The sequence below is a fragment of the Phocoena sinus genome, chromosome 4 (assembly GCF_008692025.1).
Source record: "Phocoena sinus isolate mPhoSin1 chromosome 4, mPhoSin1.pri, whole genome shotgun sequence".
In the NCBI taxonomy this organism is placed as follows: Eukaryota; Metazoa; Chordata; class Mammalia; order Artiodactyla; family Phocoenidae; genus Phocoena; species Phocoena sinus.
In genome coordinates, this window is record NC_045766.1 from 108,949,134 (window position 1) to 108,963,425 (window position 14,292).

The window sequence follows — 14,292 nt, forward strand, 5'->3', positions numbered from 1 at the left end:
CGGTGTTCTCAAGTCCATTCTCTATGTCTGCATCTTTATTCCTGTCCTGCCCCTAGGGCAAATTAATCAACTCAGTTGCAGGAAGTGACAGAAGACTAATACATCTCCGGAAGAAAAGACCAACCAACATAATTTACTTAGACCTTTTAAAATTCAGTTTTTCTGTGTAACCAAAAATCATTCTATTTACCCAGTTTGAAGCCTATCATTGTCCATTTAAAGCCAAGGCTAGGACTTAAAGCTTAAATACACACACATACTTTCAGAACAGTACAAAAATCATACCTAAAATTTAAAAATAACCCACGTATTGCCAGGAAAAATAATGAAGGGAACAGAATGTTCCAAACTTAATTTTTTCACATCTGACTGATCATCTGATTATAACTTTGAAACATTCCATATCTGAAACATATCTTTTTTCATCTCACATGATTATTTAGAAGATTTTGACAGCACACAAATTAGACACATCGCAAAAAAAATGTTCAAAATTTCTTAGAATTTCAAGTTGCTGGATATCTGAAGCTCATTATATTTATACTTTTTTAAGCTTATCTTTTTTGTTGGAGAGATTGGGGTCATCTCAACAATATGAACTATTGTATTTTTCTGACAGAGTATAGATGATTAAGTATTTAGTAGTAATTTTAAAATCATTGCTCATTTCATCATATGCTTTTTTTTACATGCAATTTGTTGACTATGGTGACAAATAAAAAACGTCATGAAGAAGCCAAGGTTGAAAACCCAGTTTTTCAGCATATGAAATAGCTGTATCCAGGCATGTTTGGGAGGTTCACTGACAGGCAGGTATACTGTGGGCACCATAAGAGAGGAATCACTCAGGCAAACTTTTCTTAGTAATAAAATCTTATTTGGAGGGAAATGTGATTTTAGTGAAAATATTTTTCACTCAGATTTGTTCCATGGATTAGCCCCATGTAATGATACTCAAATTCTATAGCAGTGGTTCTTAACTAGTAGTTCTCATTTTTGACACTCAGGAAATATTTGACAATGTCTGGAGATATCTTTGTTTGCTATAAATGATGAGGATATTATCTACACCCACAGAGTAGTACTAGGGATGCTGTTAAACATCTACAATGCAAAGGAAGTTCTCCCACCCCAGTAAGAGTTATGCCTAAAATATCAATAGTACCAACTTCAGGAAATCCTATTCTAGAGAGATGGGGTTTCAAAGACAAATAAATAGAGGTTTTATGTGAAAGAATCTATCTCACTATACTTTGCTAACTCTCTAAGAGCCTTAAATGAAAATAGAGATGGAGACATTTCCTCCCTTATTCATGTATTACAAATTTCAAAGGGCACACAAGGCATTTTTGGCTTCTTGAAACCTCAATAAAGATACTTGATGGCAAAGTCTGTAATGTCAGAGGTCTTCTTGATTATAAGGCTTCCTTGGGTAGTAGATGTAACCAGTTGGGGTGGACCAACTTGGTATACGTGACAGATAAACTAAGAGGGGAAGGGAAGAATAGCAGCAGAAATGGCAGCATTGACTTTTAGAGACACAATCCTTAGCACCAATTTCAAAATTCTCAAGCAGGAAGATACTATAAAATAATAATTTTTAAAGTTTTGAATTGAATGTATATATCAAGGAAGTAAGGGAGCCCTACTGAAACAGGAAGAAGGTGGTTAGATTCACAAGTGAGTTAGAACAGGATATGAAGAAAGTGGTTGACAACACCAAAAATAAAGTTATCTTTTTAACAGTCACAATAACATACCGGTGAACAAAAGCTTACTATTTGGAAATTGTCTTTCTATTTTAACAGAGATAAGACTGTCATTTAGAGTTTTTTTTTTTTTTTTTTTGTAACCAGACTACACTAAAACCAGATGACCATATACCATATATTTAACATTTGAAAGTTACTTTTGCTGTTTCTTACTAAAGAGGCAGATTGCACCTTCAGAAAACTGTTCCTGATGAGGTTTATGTACAGACTGTGAGAAGATAATCATTGTCCAGAGTGTGTAAAAGGCATGCCCCTAACACTTTCACCTTCTTTCTTGTAAGGGTAGTGTTGATTCAATGCCTGTGGCAATTTTCATGCTGGGGAGGGAGGAGAGTACACCAACTCCTTTTACTCTTTGTCCTTGATCCTGTGAAGACTTGAAGTTTTGTTAACCAATCGTAGAAACAGTTCTATCTGTGCAGTTATCTCTTTGGTGACAGTGACAATCTCAGGCTGGAGGAAGATGTGGTACAAAGACAACAGGCCATTTTATCATAGAATAATACTGAATAATACAATAAGGCTAAAATCTTTCCTTGCTGAAAGCATGGGGTTTAAAATATCAAACTGTATATCAGGTCACACAAAAGTTCAGACTCTTCTTTGATGCCTGTATTTCAAGAAGGAGATTCAGTTGAAGAGAGCATGACTAAATCACCTGCCAGTTGTGCTTTTTCACTAAGGGGAGGTTTCAAGAAGGCATCCTCAGAGATAGTAGAAGCCACCAATGGCCTCATCTCTTCTACCTGAAAAAATTAGAAGCATGCAGCATCAAAATAATATCAATAAATAGATCATTTAAATTTTTGATAAATAATAGTTGTTTAATCTGATAAAACTACTTTCTCCCGAATAAAGTCAGAATTAGCATTCTCATGATAGATCAGGCCCCTGGATTAAGGAAAGGAAAACACATGGACATAATTGGAAGTGTCTACTCACTGGCAATAACAGTTCATGAAGAAAGGGCCATGGACTTTATAAAATGTTTGCCTCATAATCATCTGGGAACCAAAGCAAAAGTTAATTTTTCATTAGGTCTGGGTCCTAATAGAAGACAGTCACAGTTATGTCTTTTTTTCATGATGTGGAGAGATTTAGAATACGCAAACATTTTTTTCCAAATTAGCCTTAGTCTATCTATGGTATTTCCAGAAGCTTTCTAGGATCACCAATAAGTACCAACCCATAAAATGTTAACCTTGAATTACACAATGTGTAGCATCTAGGTAATCTGTTATTATGTCCTTCACAATCAGTGATTTAACTTATTTATTTATTTTTAAAGATAGTGACTTTGTAACCATCGTTTCCTAATTGATAACTCCTCAGCTTGAAGCAGAGCATTTGATTATGTCTCTTATTTGCAGTTTTCATTGAAAAACTCAGAAATAAATGTGCAAGTCTGAAGTAGAGTTACTCTACCTAAAGCTGCTTGGCCAGTTTGTTAGATTTTGTCCACTTTACATGCTAGGAATAAAATATAGTCTCTAACAAACTGGCCAAGTAGCTTTAGTGGTATAGTAATTCTCAGACAGTTTTTTTCCTGAAACACAGAGTTAATGGAGAAGTAACCAGATGTTAATATTAAAAGTCATAATTTTATTCTGTTGCATGCTCAGGTTCTTGTTAACAATGAGACTCCAGACTGTCACTGTATATTAGATTGTTCAAATCTGACTTCAAATCTTGTCTGATATTATTCATTTTATAATAATCAAAGAAACAAACAATAATTATATAGCCTTTTTTTGAGCTAAATATCTCCTAAATATATTTTCTAATCACCTAGTAGACACTAGGCTCATTAAGGAAAGTGATTGTATGTTTGTACCTTCATTACCGAGAATGAATTCTTGTGTATGGTAGTGACATAGTAGTTACTTCTAAGACAAAATTGACTGATTTTATCACTAAACTTTTTGACATATTGCACTACACAACTTGTTCATATTTTCGTACTGAGTTTATCTCTCGTAAAATTGCTTCAAATCTAAAAATCCCTTAGAAAATAATTTTTAAATGTTCAGTGTCCTTTTAATTGGTTAATCTATACTATTATCCTACAAATTCCACACCTTATGTTATGCAACTATCTTCTTAAAATGTATCTCCTTTTCAGTGTGAAAATCTGAAATAATTATTTCCTTTCTCTATTTTCTTCTACTGATTCTATTTTATTATTCTTCATTTTATCAATATTAATGTAGTACAAGGGTTCCTATAAAATGATTTGTGTTTTCAAGTCAATTGCATTGGATAAATCTTTATTATTTAGTTGAAAATATATTATGAAACATGTCCAGTTATTTCTATCAGTTACCTTTGGCTTACAACAAAACACTGAAAAATACAGGCTCTTAAAAATCATTAATTTATCTCAAGATTCTGTGGGTTGAGTTATTGATACTTTATGTTTGAACTGGCTCAGCTAAACTTGCTTGAACTTGCTGATGTGACTGAAACAATCTATTATGTCAGCAGATAGCTAGATAATGTAGGATGGATTTAATCACTTATCTGGAAGTTGGCAGGCTGTTGTTGGATGACATAACAGATGAAATTGAGTTACATGTCTCTAATCATACAGCAGACTAGTTGAAAATTCTTCATATAGCAGTCATATGATACCAAAAACAGCAAAAGGGGGCAAGCCCATATGTATAAATATTTTAAAAAATTCACTGGCTTGACTTTTCTTGTATTTCATTGGCCAAAGAAGTCTGAAGACATATTGTATAAGTGTCATTGTGGCAGGAAACTATCAGGGTATATACACATAAAAAGGAGTATTATTACTTATACTTTAATAAAAAGGAGAACATATTAATGTGAGCAATCTACAATAATTTTCTTCCAGTTGATTTATGTCCCCTCCAACATAAAAATACATATATTAACTCCCAACACTCCCAAATGTCTCATTCAATCATGACATCAGATAATGAGTTCAGAATCTCATGCTTTAAAATTGTATGCAGAGATGGTTTCTCAGATGAGTCTCTCATTGATTTATAATGCAACCAACATACAATGATTATGTAAGGACAGAGTAACAGTCACATAAACACTCACATTTGAAAATGGAAAAAATGGTAGGTACATGGCAATCACTGTTCCATAGCAATGTGGCAGCCAAAAAGTGCTCCCAAATCTGAAGTTATCAAATATTTCTTGATTTGGCCTGTATTCTGCCCTAAAGTAGCATCTGGTCCATTGTTATCTGGGGATATCTGGCCTATGATCTAACTTTTTTTCCTATAAAATATGTCATGTGTGTAGCTTAGTGTCTTTCTTAACCTACTTCCTTTTCATAGCATGGTAGGGGCTGAAAGACCCTTTTTAAAAAAGTTTTGCATTTGAACCTTTTTAGTCCAAGTTGGCATCACTTTCACCAATACAACTTTCTTAAAGATCCTGTGGGTTTCCCATAAACATGACTGGTGTTCCTTTGCTTTCCTCAATCATCACTTATAATTGAGGTAGGTATCTATAAACTTTGGAAATTTCAGGCTGCTACAAGACAATGTTCTTAAGATTTTTAGAAGACTTTTTGTCTAGTTGAGGGAGTGTACTAGGCATCAATTTAAGTTACTCTGTAGTCTTAATCATTGGTTCTTGCCTGCATCTTAAATTTTCTTTTGACCTTGAGGCTATCTCTTGGTCTAAAAATCTTTTGAAACTTGACAGCCTGGAATTGATAACCAAGTGTTATTTTCTAAATCAGAAAGTTTTGGATCATTTATATTCTCTCTAAATTATTTCTGCAAACTCTAATATTTGAGTTTAGTTAATATCTTTCTTGTATATTACCATTGATGGTTTTAAAAAGCCAATGATACTTCTAAATTTTTACCTGGTAATAATCTTATACCATTTACAAGAATATTATATGCATGTTTTTATGTTCCAAGTCATCACAGACAACATTTTTCAATTATTTCACTATTACAAATGTAAGTTGTCATTTTCCAAGCTTTTCTAACAGTTTCTGTATTGCATTATCAGACTGAGCTTGTTGCTTTATATCAAGTTCAAGCCACATAGTTTAAATTTTGGTTATGGCAGCAGCCCATTTCTGCAATAGTTAATCTGTTTATGCAGCAGTTATCTATTATCACATAACAAGCCATCCCAAAACTTAGTGTCTTAACACAGAAATATGTATACCTTTCTCACAGTTCTGTGGGTTGGCTACCATATTATTTATTTTAATTAATTGGGGGTACACATGCAATTAAAAACTTAAGAGAAGTTTCAAGTAGAAAAAATGTTATACAATGAATTTGTAAAGCCATCAAGTTATGGTTTAATCATTTCAATATTTTTAAAGTTCATCAGGTTACTTGTGAATGAATATAATGGAAATTTGGGAATAATCCATAGAAATATAGGCAGGCAAAAAGTTGGCACCAGACAAGTCTTGCAGCTAACATAAAGACTCCAAGCCCAGGTTTTGAGATTAAATAGAAGACTATTTTCTAGAAGATGATTATAAGAGAAACAGTAGAAAAATAGGCTGGTCCTACTTTAGGCCATGAATTTATCAACAACTCAAGCATATGATTAAAAGAGATATGTTTAAAACTGAGAACCAATGGTAATTTATAATTAGCTCTAGTATTTTTAGTTTAAAAGAACATCAGGCTTAGAGACCAGGTCCAGGACTTGACAGATCTGGGAACTGGAGTCAGATAGCATCAACTTTAGGAAGAGGTTTAGATTCCATAAACCAAAAACAACATGGCAGTTCATATTAGATGAAGGTAAGTCAGAGACTTGTTTGTCATCTATACATTCAGGCTGTAACTGTCATGTTGTAATTTTTGACTAGGAGCATCAAGAATGTTCATCCATTAGCTGCTTTATTTAATTTAACTTTTTTTTAAACTGATGTATAGTTGATTTATAATGTTTCAGGTGTACAGAAAACTGAATCAATTTATATATTTACATTTATATATTTTTATTGTTTTTCACATTCTTTTCCATTATAGGTTATTATAAAATATTGAATGTAGTTCCCTGTGCTTTACAGTAGGTCCTTGTTGTTTATTTTATATATAGTAGTGTATATCTGTTAATCCCTAATTCCTAATTTATCCCGACACCCTTTTCCCTTTAGTAATCATAAGTTTGTTTTCTATGAATCTATTTCTGTTTTGTAAGTAAATTCATTTGTATCATTTTTAAAGATTCCATATAAAAGTGATATCATATGATAATTGTCTTTCTCAATCTGACTTAATCTATAACAAAGGAGGCAAAAATATGCAAGGGAGAAAACACAGTCACTTCAATAAATGATACTGGGTACTGGACAGCTACATGTAAAATAATGAAGTTAGAACATTCTGTAGCACCATATACAAAAATAAATTCAAAATGGATTAAAGACCTAAATATAAGACCAGATACTATAAAATTCCTAGAGGAAAATATAGGCAGAACACTCTTTGACATATATCGCAGCAATATTTTTTTGGGGATCTCTCTCCTAGACTAATGAAAACAAAAGCAAAAATAAACAAATGGGACCTATGTAAACTTAAAACTTTTGCACATCAAAGGAAAACATAAACAAAACAAAAAGACAAACAATGGAATGGGAGAAAATATTTGCAAATGATGTGACCTGTGACCCACAAGGAATTAATTTCCAAAATATACAAACAGCTTATACAGCTCAATAACAAAAACCCAAAAAAACACAAGAAAAAAAGAGGCAGAAGACCTAAGTAGACATTTCTTCAAAGAAGACATACAGATGGCCCACAGGCACATGAAAAGATGCTCAACATCATTAATTATTAGAGAAATGCAAATAAAAAATACAGTGAGGTATTACCTCACACAGGTCAGAATGGCCATCATCAAAATGTCTACAAATAATAAGTGCTGGAGAGGGTGTGGAGAAAAGGGAACCATCCTACACTGTTGGTGGGAATGTCACTGTTGGTTCAGTGACTATGGAAAACAGTATGGAGGTTCCTTAAAAAACTGAAAATAAACATATGATCCAGCAATTCCACTCCTGGGCATATATCTGGAAAATATGAAAACTCTAATTCAAAAAGATACATGCACTCCAGTGTTAATAGCAGCACTGGAAGCAAGATATGGAAGCAACCTAAATGTCCATCAACAGATGAATGGATGAAGATCTGGTACATATATACAATGGAGTATCATTCAGACATAAAAAAGAATGAATTAATGCCATTTGCAGAAACATGGATGCAACTAGAGATTATATACTAAGTGAAGCAAGTCAGACAATAATCTTGATTTCTGATGAAAGGTTTTCTGCTTTCTCTCTATTTGAAAATATTAAGGTCATAAGTCTAAATATGTCCTTTTCTTTTACTCCTGCATCTCTTTATAATATTTGCTTAGTCTTTTTCAATTCTCCCTGACTTCTTGAATTCTTTCAGCTATGCACTCTGTTGTGTTTCTCTTCTGAGCAAGGGTTTTTTGTTGTCCAAGTCTGGAGATATTTTTTATAAATTAAAAAAAAAATCTCACTCATAAATGCCCATGGATTCTTCTAATTACTCAATAATCCATAACTTCAAGACAAAGGCTACCTACATTTACAGAATGAAAAGTTTCTTTACTTGACTAAATTAATCATTTTACATTTCCTAAACAAATGAGTAAAATGATTCACATTTATGTACCTCTACTTACCACCCATAACATCATGAAAACTGCAGAAGCGTGCCTGTAAAGGTTTCAGAATATCTTATGGTTATTTTCAGCCATTTAACAGTTTTATCAGATACTGCTAAGTTCTATTTCCTCCTTTAAGACTCATCAAATCTGATCAAATCTCATCCTCACCCTGTTTGTTTTTATCAACATGAAATATTGATAAATCCATTGGGGGTACAGGTTGAACTTGAAAAGGATGGGACACATCTGTGATATTTTCTTCTGAGATAATATTGACAAACCGTGTCTACGTTATTTCTTCCTAGACTCAGGCAACATGAGTTACTTAAGAAAGAAAGAGTAATATTTACCACTGCAGTCTGAGAAGAGTATTCTTTTGAATACAAACAACTTACACTTTATACACCCCTAGGGATTCATTCTTACCACAAAACTGTTGTTTAAAGGAAAAAATAAAATGAGTGCCAAGCTTCTTGAGATATTGGTGCTAGCCATATAATGACCAGAGAAATTTTGAAAGTCCCTGTGGATCCACGTTAAAGAGGTGTCCATTAATCTATGTCCAAATGACTCTCCATTCTTCTCTTAGTTTCTCAGCAATTCTAAAGAAGAAAAACTCCAGGCATTGAGAAATCAATATTCACAGCTTCAGGTTTCTACTTCTCATGGGAGGACATCAACAGAGAGAATTATTAAAACCAACATTAAGTTAGCAACACTAATATCCTATACTTATTCCTTTCATGTATCTGATACATGGCATGATAAATATCTTTTTTTTTTCTTCAAAGATTACCAGAAGCTTGAAAGCAGACCCTGTGCCTTATGTATACGTTTATCCTCAGAGCTGGTATTCAGTCGATTCTTGTTAATTCTTTTATAGAATAAATAGCTGGATAAATGAATGAATGTTTGAAAGAAAAATTGAATAGATATATTACTCCAGAATCATAAAAACACTGATTTTATAAAAATCTGTAATATTATTAGAACAAAAGGATTGCAATGGCTTTAACTTTACTATTTTGATTTTTTTTTTAAACAAAATCATGAGTAAGCAGAATTAGAAAAAAATCCTTGTTTAAAAGTGATAAAGGTCTTAAGCTATTTGATATTTTGTCTAAATAACTGAGAAACTTCTAGGACTCTCCCACAATGTGTCAGTATATCATGTAGATCATTGATTTGTAAATGTACCTTAAAATTTTATATTTCCTTAATTAATGGAAGTGAAATATGTTCATAATTCTTTGGAAAGTCATGCCAGATAATTGGTAGCATGGAAAAAATATCATTGAAAAATAACTTTATTTGAGAATGAGTTAGTGGGCCATTCTATGTAAGTAGAAAGATTTGTATAGAACATAGAAAGGCACATTGTGATCAGCCACCAGAGTTTATCTAAAACAAATGTATTGTTTACCTGTTAGTAATAAAAATCCTAATATAATAGTGACTTAATCAACATAGAAACATCTTTCTTCCTCAAGCAAATTGAATATGACAGCAGTCTAAAGCTTTTATAAAGGAAACCAGTTTACTAATATCTACCTAGTCTGCCATACTTAGCATGTTAATTTACTCCAGATTCAATTGTGATAAAAGAAAACTGAAGAACACACCCATTCCTATTAAAGATACTTCTTGGAAAAGACAGCTGATAAATATTCATTCATTCCATTGGCTAGATCTTAGTCACATGACTACAACTATTTCCAAGTAAGTCTTGGAAATACAGTGTTTATTCCAAATAACCATATATCCAAATAATTCCAGAATTCTATTCCTAAGAAAGAGGGAAGAAAATACTCTGAGGGAAAACTAGTGGTTTCAGCTACAAAATTAGTTAAATGTAAAATGTCTGTTTTTGATTTAACACAGCATTTTGACAGTACTCGGTCTCAGTTTCCTTGTGTGTAGGAAGATGAAATCATATACATAGTTGTTGTGGTTAAACTTAGTTGTCAGCCTGGCTCTCCACTGTACTCAGATAGTTGGTCAAATATTATTCCAGATATTTCTGTGAAGTATTGTTTAGATGAGATTAACATTTAAATTAGTAGATTTTGGGTAAAGGACATTATACTTCATAATGTGAATGGACCTCATCAAATTAGTTGAAGTACTTAATAGAAAAAGACTGACCTCCTCTGAAGAAAAGAGAATTCTATCAGCATACTTCCTTCCAACTCAGACTGTCGCATCAACTCTTCCCTAGGTCCCCAGCCTGCTAGCCTACACTGCAGATTCTGGACTTGCTGAACTCCACAATAGCATAAGCCAGTTTCTTAAACTCATTCCCTCCCTCTCTGTCTCTGTCTATGTCTCTGTCTCTGTTTGTCTGTCTATCTCTCTCTCCCTGCTCTCCACCCTGCCAGCAAAGGCTAATAGAGTAGTATAAAGTCCAGTTGGTGCTTTAGGGCAAGAATACAAACCAGCAACAATGGGTGTTAGCTACCAAGAGGTTGCCCTATTTGCAAAGTGGAGAAATTAAAATTTAGTAAAGTTGCTAAGTTGTTTCACCACCATCAGACTTTCACAGGTATATGTAGGGTGTTTTTATTCATTGTTAAGGCAAATGCAAATTGTACCACAATATCAAAATTTAGAGATGCATTTGCTCTTGTATTCGTCAAGCCTCCTCCTGTGATTTAAAAAAAAAAAATGAAATACAAGCATTAATGGATATACATGTGTGCTGAAACACTGTAATGGCAAAAGAAGGCAACAATGTGAATTGCGACAAATTTTGGCATAATTGATTTTGCATACTTTATAAAAGCATTCAGAAGAAGCAATTAAAATTATGTCAAATGACTTTAAAGTATTTACATAATGATTGAGTGCCAAAAAGTTTAATTCCTACAATAATACATTTCTGAAAACATGTGGTTACAAATGTGTATATTTTATAATTTTCTATATGTTTATGATGATATATAAATATGAAACATAACCTTATGTCTATTATTGAGTGTATGTGTGGTTTACGACAATATTTTTGGAGAAAAAGGAAAGAAAAAATAAAAAAGTAAAGAAACCTCTCAGAAACCTCCTACATATATTTATGATGTCATATATGTGAAATTTGTATGTGTGTGTGTGTATGCTTAGGTGATAAGTAAATTAAGAAATTCGTTAATATTGTTAAGCTGTGTATACTACCCAAATCAATCTACAGATTTAACACAATCCCTATCAAAATATCCATGACATTTTTCACAGAACTATAACAAATAATCTTAAAATTGATATGGAACCACAAAAGACCCAGAATTGCCAAAGCAATCTTGAAAAAAAAGAACAAAGCTGAAGGTATCAAATTTCCTGACTTAAGACTATACTACAAAGCTACAGTAATCAAAACAATATAGTACTGGCACAAAAACAGACTCAGATTGAGGGAACTGAATAGAGAGTCCAGAAATAAACCCATGCACCTATGGCCAGTTAATTTACTAAAAAGGAGGCAAGAATATACAATGGAGAGGGACTTCCCTGGCACAGTGGTTAATAATCTGCCTGCCAATGCAGAGTGTACAGGTTTGAGCCCTGGTCCAGGTAGATCCCACATGCCATGGTGCAACTAAGCCTGTGTACCACAACTACTGAGCCCACGTGCTACAACTACTGAAGCCCACGTGCCTAGAGCCCATGCTCCACAGCAAGAGAAGCCACCATAATGAGAAGCCTGTGCACTGCAACGAAAAGTAACCCCCACTGGCCACAACTAGAGAAAGCCTGTGCACAGCAACGAAGACCCAATGCAGACAAAAATAAATAAATAAAAGAAAAGAATATATAATGAAGAAAAGACAGTCTCTTCAATAAGTGGTACTGGAAAAACCAAACAGATACATGTAAACGAATTAGACCATTTCCTCACATCATATACAAAAATAAGCTCAGAATGGATTAAAGACTTAACTGTAAGACCTGAAACCATAAAACTCCTAAAAGAGAACATAGGCAGAACACTCATTAATATAAATCATAACAATGCTTTTCTTAAATCAAAAGAAATAACAGCAAAACTAAATAAATGGGACCTAATTAAACTTAAAAGCTTTTACACAGCAAAAGAAATCATTGACAAAATGAAAAGACAACATTTTTTATGGGAGAAAATATTTGCAAATGATATTACTGATAAGGGGTTAATATCCAAAATATAGAAACAGCTCATAGAACTGTATATATATATATATATATATATATATATATATATATATATATATATATATATATATATATAGCAGAAGACCTGAATAGACATTTTTCCAAAGAAGACATACAGATGGCCAACAGGCACATGAAAAGATGCTTAACATCATTAATCATCAGAGAAACGCAAATGTAAACCACAGTGAGATATCACCTCACACCTATCAGAATGGCTATAATCAAAAATCTACAAATAAATGTTGGCTAGGATGTAGAGAAAAGGGAAATCTTGTACACTGTTGGTGGGAGTGTAATTGGTGCAGCCGCTATGGAAAACAGTATGGAGGTTCCTCAAACTGAAAATAGTACTACCACTCTTCTTCACGGTGACTTGGAGGCCATTGGCTGCTTCAGGACAAAGGTGAATATCTCTTTCCAAGCCACTGGTTGTCAGAAACTCATGGAAGTGGACAATGAATGAAAACTTCGTACCTTTTATGAGAAAGGTATGGCCACAGAAGTTGCTACTGATGTTCTGGCTGAAGAATGGAAGGGTTATGTGGTTTGAATCAGTGGTGGGAATGACAAACAAGGTTTCACCAGGAAGCAGGTGTCTTGATCCACGACCAAGTCTGCCTGCTACTGAGTAATGGGAATTCCTGTTACAGATCAAGGAGGACTGAAGAAAGAAAGTGCAAATCTGTACATGGTTGCATTGTGGATGCCAATCTGAGTGTTCAACTGGGTCACCATAAAAAAAGGGGAGAAGGATATTCCTGGACTCACTGATACTACTGTGCCTCACTATCTGGGGCCCAAAAGAGCTAGCAGAATCTGCAAGCTTTTCAATCTCTCTAAAGAAGACAATGTCTGCCAGTATCTTGTGAGAAAGCTCATAAACAAACAAGGTAAGAAACCTAGGACAAAAGTACCCAGGATTCAGCATCTTGTTACTCCACATGTTCTGCAACAAAAACGTTGGCATATTGCTCTGAAGGAACAGCGACTAAGAAAAATAAGGAAAAGGCTACAGAATATACTAAACTTTTGGCCAGGGGAATGAAGGAGGCCAAAGAAAAATGCCAGGAACAGACTTCCAAGAGTCGAGGCTGTCCTTTCTGAGAGCTTCTACTTCTAAATCTGAGTCTAGTCAAAAATGAGATGTTCTAAAGTAACAAATAATAAGATCAGACATCAAAAAAACAATAAATAAATAAATAAAATAAAAATAGCACCACCATATGATCTAGCAATTCTACTCCTGGGTATATAACTGGAAAAAAAATGAAAACACTGTTTTGAAAATATATATGCACCCCAATGTTCACAGCATTATTTACAAAGGCCAAGATTTGGAAGCATCCTAATGTTCATCAACAGATGAGTGGATAAAGAAGATTGTGGTGTGTGTGTGTGTCTATATCTATATATAATGGGATATTACTCAGCCATAAAAAAGAATGAGATTCTCTCATTTGCAAAAACTTGGATAGACCTAGAGAGTATTATGCTTAGTGAAATATCAGATAAAGACCAATTCTCTATTTTATCACTTATATGTGAAATCTAAAAAGTGAAACAAATGAATGTATGTAACAAAACAGAAACAGACACAGAGAATAAACTAGTGGTTATCACTGGAGAGGGACAAGATAAGGGTATGGGATTAAGAGGTAGAAAC

The 14,292-nt window shown here is 33.5% G+C and overlaps 1 pseudogene; it reads left to right on the plus strand.

Moving 5' to 3' along the window:
• The first annotated feature begins 13,084 nt into the window (after positions 1 to 13,084).
• Positions 13,085 to 13,771, plus strand: LOC116753368 (annotated as a pseudogene).
• Positions 13,772 to 14,292: the final 521 nt, after the last annotated feature.